We start from the raw sequence: 6204 nt of genomic DNA, 5'->3' as shown, positions 1-6204 counted from the left end.
TTAGGGGTCGCATGATACGTGAGATCGTAGGATACGCGAGTATATACGGTAGTTCTCACCTGGGGCAAAAATAAGGTGCTAGAGTTGGCTACTCTGCCCTGGGGTAAAGTTGGGAAAAATCAACCAAGAATTCCCTTCCTAATAACTATCTAGTGATTACTAATTGAAGTGTATATGTGACTGCCTGGTGAGTCAAATAGCTTGCTGGCAATGGCAGTCAAGGCTTACACTTACACTCATGGTAATTTGGATGAACTACAGGAAGGCACATACTCTCTGGATCAATATCCCAGTAAGAAGGTAATTTCCTTCGGGGGATGGGAAGCTTTGGTAAATGTTTTGTTTGGTAAAGGTGCAATTAATAGTTAATCAGTACCAATGTCAACTTCAATGTTGTATGATTTTTAAAAAAGCTCTAATTGGGATTTAACCCTAATTGTTATGTGGTGTACAGATGTACTTAAGGATGTGAGCCAGAGCTGGCTGCTAATGGCTATAATGGAAAACTATATTCCTGTCTAAGCTGTAGTCAATAACAAGTTCTGAATGAACAAATATATTGATGGGTTTCATTTGAGGTTTAATGTTTACAGTACTCAGACCTTTTCCAATTATAGGAAATGGGACAGAGTTGCAGTGGTTCTAGGTATTTTATTTATGTCTGGCATGTCCATCAGCTGTTTGTGAAATTTTTGAAATGGTCATCTATTACTCTTGGGCAGTTTGGAGTACAGTATTTGTCTTTGCTCAGGCCACTAAATCATTGTCCATTACACTGCAAATAATTGCAACTAAGTAGAACTTGAGCCTACATTAGAAAACACCAGGGAGATTCTGGATTGTCCAGCTGAAGTAACAATAAAAGTCTAGCCTTGGATTTCCCCAATTTCACAGATTTATGGTACCAGAGTCAGCAATTTGGGAATAGTGTTATAACTGCCATAGTGAGGCTTGACCATTTTATGTAGTTATTAGCATATTGAGTCAATATGTATACCATTCTGTTAAGATTGAATAATTCAAAATCTTTGGGTTAATATTTCCCTAACTTCTCTGCGTCCCCTCCCCCAAAACAAAACTAGTTTTATAACTCCTTTTGTGTATGTTGTAAGTTGCACAGCAAATATTTGGCAAACTACAATTTACATTAGGCAATATTGTATAAGCTTCAGCACATATTTGTCAATATGGTTTGCTATAGGGGTAATTTTGCCTTTTTGTCTAGCATGAAGTTAGCACACCTGTTTTGCTGACTGCCTCATTTTCGACCCATTAGAATTTAAAAATAGGGCAGAATGGATACCTACCTGATATTCCAGTATGCACTCCCGGTGTGTAATGTTCTATGCCAGGAGTGCAAACTAGTAAAATTGCCTCCTATTGGTGGCAGCCCATTCTGCCTTCCTGGCAGATGATGGGTTGTGTGGAGATGGAATGGCAGCTGTAAGCGTGCTAATAATTTTTGAAAGCTTTCAGTTGCTCTTGCATGTATGTGTATACTTCCATAATTGATGTGCAACATTCGTCAACACTTTAAACCGTGGAATTCTGGTTATTTCCATTCTGGTTCCAACTCTATGGTGTAAAATTTAAACTGAATCTTGGATTTTCTTTGTCACTTGGTCCAATTTTTGAATGCTGTTGTAATGTAGCCGGTGCTGTACCTTATGTTCCTTGGAATCATATTTTTTCAACTCTTATTTAAAGGTTTTCAAAATGGACAGCAAGATACTGTAACAAATGTGGTATTCGATCTTTGGTAAATGTTGCACACTGCAAGGATAGTAGATACAGGAGGGAAAAAAAATCCCAAAACAGCTGGTAAGTACTCAACTGAATGCTCCTTTAGAGAGATGTGTTCAGTACAATGTTATAGGGAGGAGAAAGATAACCAAAATGAAGTTGGCTAATCTTGAAACAAATTAACTCAGTATAGTCAGAACCAAGAAAAAAAGTTTACTGGAAGAAATTAAGCAAGAGTGGTTGTATCCAGTGAAATGCCAAAATAACCACAAGTATTGCGTTGTAGATATGGGAGTTGTCACTTATACCAACGGAAGTTTAATTGGAGGCAGAAGACAGCTGTAAAGCAATGTGTACAATGAAAACTTTGTTACACTTGTATGTATTTTCATTATAATTTCAGCTAAGCAACACTCTACACTTTTTTTAATTTGGGAATTTTACAGATTGAAATTGAATCATCCATATAATGGTGCAGAAATTGCGGTCGGAAGCTTCCCTCGGGCGGAGGCCTCTGACCTGAAAAAAAGCTGTACGCCTGCTTTTATCAGGCATAAGAATTTCATGGGCATTCGCTGGGCAGAAATTGGGCAAATAACTCAACTCTCTCCTTGCAAATGTCCATTTCTGTTACGTACGATCTGTCAAGAGGATTCGTAGGGACCATGAATTCAGCCTTAACGAATAAAAAGTACCAATATAATCCTTCTTGCCGATATCAATCAATAGACTACATCAATCAATCCGATTTATACGTATCTAATTTTTAAGTGTTCCACTTCCCTGTTGTTGTTTATAAGTGTAATCAGGGTTTCTTTCTGAGGCAGGAAATCCTGAAGTTGCGGTGTGTCATTCAATACTCCTCCACAGGCTGTGCTATGGACCCCTCGCCCCACCACCACCACAATCGGTGAAATCACTGATCTGATAAAAACGTCCTCTTTTTCTGAACATATGTCTCTGTTTAAAAACCCTATTTAAAAGGTTAGACCAACTCACACTGAGGGCATCCTCCATTGTGTCGTGTGGCACTACCACTGTGCTAAATGGGATGGATTCGGAAATGAAAACCAGAGCGTGCCATGAAGGGACAGAATGTATAAACATAACGGTGAATCAGAAATTGGGGTCAAAGCAGGGAAAAATGGTGACAAAATCAAATTTAAAAGCTTTATCTGAATGCACATAGCATTCGTAACAAAACAGATGAGTTGACGGCATCAATAGATACAAATGGGTATGATCTGGTTGCAAGGTGACTTGGACTGGGAACTAAATATTCTGGGGTATTTGACAATTCAGAAGGACAGACAGAAAGGAAAAGGAGGTGGGGTAGCACTGTTATAAAGGATGAGATCAGTGCGTTAGTGAGAAACAATATTGGCTCAGAAGATCCAGGCGTTGAATCAGCTTGGGTGGAGATCGGGAATAATATGGGGGGAAAAGTCCCTGGTGGGTGTAGTCTATAGGCCCCGAAATAGTAGCTACACTGTTGTATGGAGTATAAATCAAGAAATAATGGAGGCTTGTAAAAAAGAAACGGCAATAATCATGGGCAATTGTAACCTTCATATTGATTAGACAAAGCAAATTGGCTAGGGTAGCCTTGAGGAAGAGTTCATAGTGTATCTGGGATAGTTTCCTTGAACAGTACGTTGCGGAACCAACCAGGGAGCAGGCTATCTTAGATCTAGTACTGTGTAATGAGACAGTATTAATAAATCTCCTAGTAAAGGATCCTCTCGGAATGAGTGACCATAACATGGTTGAATTTCAAATTTAGTTGGATCTCAAACCAGTGTCCTAAGCTTAAATAAAGGAGACTACAAAGGTAAGAAGGCAAAGTTGGCTAAAGTAGACTCGGAAAATAGATTAAAATATGGGACGGTTGATGTGCACTAGCAGACATTTAAGGAGATTTTTCATAACTTGCAACAAAAATGTATCCCAATGAGAAAGAAAAACTGTAAGAGAAGGGATAACCATCCGTAGCTAACTTAAGGAAATAAGGGATGATATCTAATTGAAAACAAGGGCATACAATGTGGCCAAGACTATTGGGAAACTTTTAAAAACCAGCAAAGAATGATTTTTTAAAAAAATGATGAGGGAAGATAGATTATGAAAGTAAACTAGCACAAAATATAAAACCAGATAGTAAGAGTTTCTACAGGTACATAAAAAGGAAAAGAGTGGCTAAAGTAAATGTTGGTCCCCTAGAGGAGGATGAGACTGTGGAATTAATAATGGAGAACAGGGAAATGCAGAGATGTTGAACAAATATTTTGTATCGGTCTTCACGGTAGAAGACACTGAAAACATTCCAATAGTGGATAATCAAGGGGCTATAGGGAGGGAGGAACTTAATAAAACCACTATAACTAAAGAAGTAATACTTGGTAAAATAATGGGACTAAAGGTGGACAAGTCCCCTGGACCTGATGGCTTACATCCTAGGATCTTTAAAAGAAGTGGCTGCGAAGATAGTGGATGCATTGGTTGTGATCTACCAAAATTCCCTGGATCCTGGGTCTGTCCCAGTGGATTGGAAAACCGCATATGTAATGCCCCTATTTATAAAAAAAAAAACAAGGAGGCAGACAAAAAGCAGGAAACTATAGACCAGTTAGTCTAACATCTGTTGTTGGGAAAATGCTGGAGTCCATTATTAAGGAAACAGTAGCGGGACATTTGGAAAAGCATGATTCAATCAAGCAGAGTCAGCATGGTTTTATGAAAGGGAAATCATGTTTGACAAATTTGCTGGAATTTTTTGAGGATGTAAGGAGCCGGGTGGTTAAGGGGGAAACCAGTCGATGTGTATTTGGATTTCCAGAAGGCATTCGATAAGGTGCCACATAAAAGGTTACTGCACAAGATAAAAGTTCACAGGATTGGGGGTAATATATTAGCATGGATAGAGGATTGGCTAACAGAAAACAGAGAGTTGGGATAAATGCGTCATTTTCAAGTTGGCAAACAGTAACGAATGGGGTGCCGCAGGGATCGGTGCTGGGGCCTCAACTATATACAATCTATATTAATGACTTGGATGAAGGGACTGTGTAATGTAGCCAAGTTTGCTGATGATACAAAGATGGGTGGGAAAGCAAATTGTGAAAAGGACACAAACAATCTGCAAAGGGATATAGACAGGCTAAGTGAGTGGGCAAAAATTTGGCAGATGGAGTATAATGTGGGAAAATGTGAGGTTATCCACTTTGGCAGAAAAAATAGAAAAGCAAATTATAATTTAAATGGAGAAAAATTGCAAAGTGCTGCAGTACAAACGGACCTGGGGGGTCCTTGTGCATGAAACACACAAAGTTAGTATGCAGGTACAGCAAGTAATCAGGAAGGCAAATTAAATGTTGGTCTTTATTGCAAGGGGGATAGAGTATAAAAGCAGAGAAGTCCTGCTACAACTGCAGACAGTTTTGGTCTCCGTATTTAAGGAAGGATATACTTGCATTGGAGGCTGTTCAGAGAAGGTTCACTAGGTTGATTCTGGAGATGAGGGGGTTGACTTATGAAGATAGGTTGGGCCTATACTCATTGGAGTTCAGAAGAATGAGAGGTGATCTTATCGAAACATATAAGATAATGAGGGGGCTAGACAAGGTGGATGCAGAGAGGATATCTCCACTCCTAGGGGACATAGTCTTAGAATAAGGGGCCACCCATTTAAAACTGAGATGAAGTTTAAAAAGGAGGAATTTCTTCTCTGAGGGTTGTAAATCTATGGAATTCTCTGCCTCAGAGAGCTGTGGAGGCTGGGTCATAAATATATTTCAATGATAGATAAATAGATAGACAAATTTTTGAGCGATGAGGGAATAATGGGTTATGGGGAACAGGCAGGGAAGTGGAGCTGCGTCCATGATCAGATCAGCCATGATATTAAATGGCGGAGCAGGCGCGAGGGGCCAAGTGGCCTGCTCCTGCTGCTAATGTTCTTATAATACTTGACCTTCTTCCTTTGCAAGACCTTTTTGCGCTAGATTTTCAGATTTCGGTGAAAACGGTAGTATTCGCTGCGCTAACGTTTTTCGGCTGAACTTTCGGCCTTTACGTCTGCACGGTAAAGTCGGTGTTGCACGAGGATTCGCGGCACAAACTGCAAGTTTCGGCAACTTTAGTCCGGGACCAGTAGCACTGCGAGAGATGTCTTGGGAGGGGACAAAAAAAAAATTGTACAAAACATTCACAAAGCCCTTGCGTACTAAATCGCTGAAAAATAATTAAAACTTAAGAACTTTAACTTACCTTTTTTTCCAGGTCTCCATACTTGCCACTGCTGGCAGGGCTGCACCAACAGATTTTACCTTGTCGGTATTCTAGGCGCAGAGTATGGGTCCTGAGAGAGCCAAAAGTACAACGCTAACGCAATCCACGGCATTGCATGTCGTTTCACGTCAGTGCTCCTCTCCCTGGCGGTACGTGGAAGCGCCGCCACAAAAA

The sequence above is a fragment of the Pristiophorus japonicus genome, chromosome 15 (assembly GCF_044704955.1).
Source record: "Pristiophorus japonicus isolate sPriJap1 chromosome 15, sPriJap1.hap1, whole genome shotgun sequence".
NCBI lineage: Eukaryota > Metazoa > Chordata > Chondrichthyes > Pristiophoridae > Pristiophorus > Pristiophorus japonicus.
The sequence above is the reverse complement of the archived record's forward strand: the minus strand, read 5'-3'. Positions refer to the sequence as shown.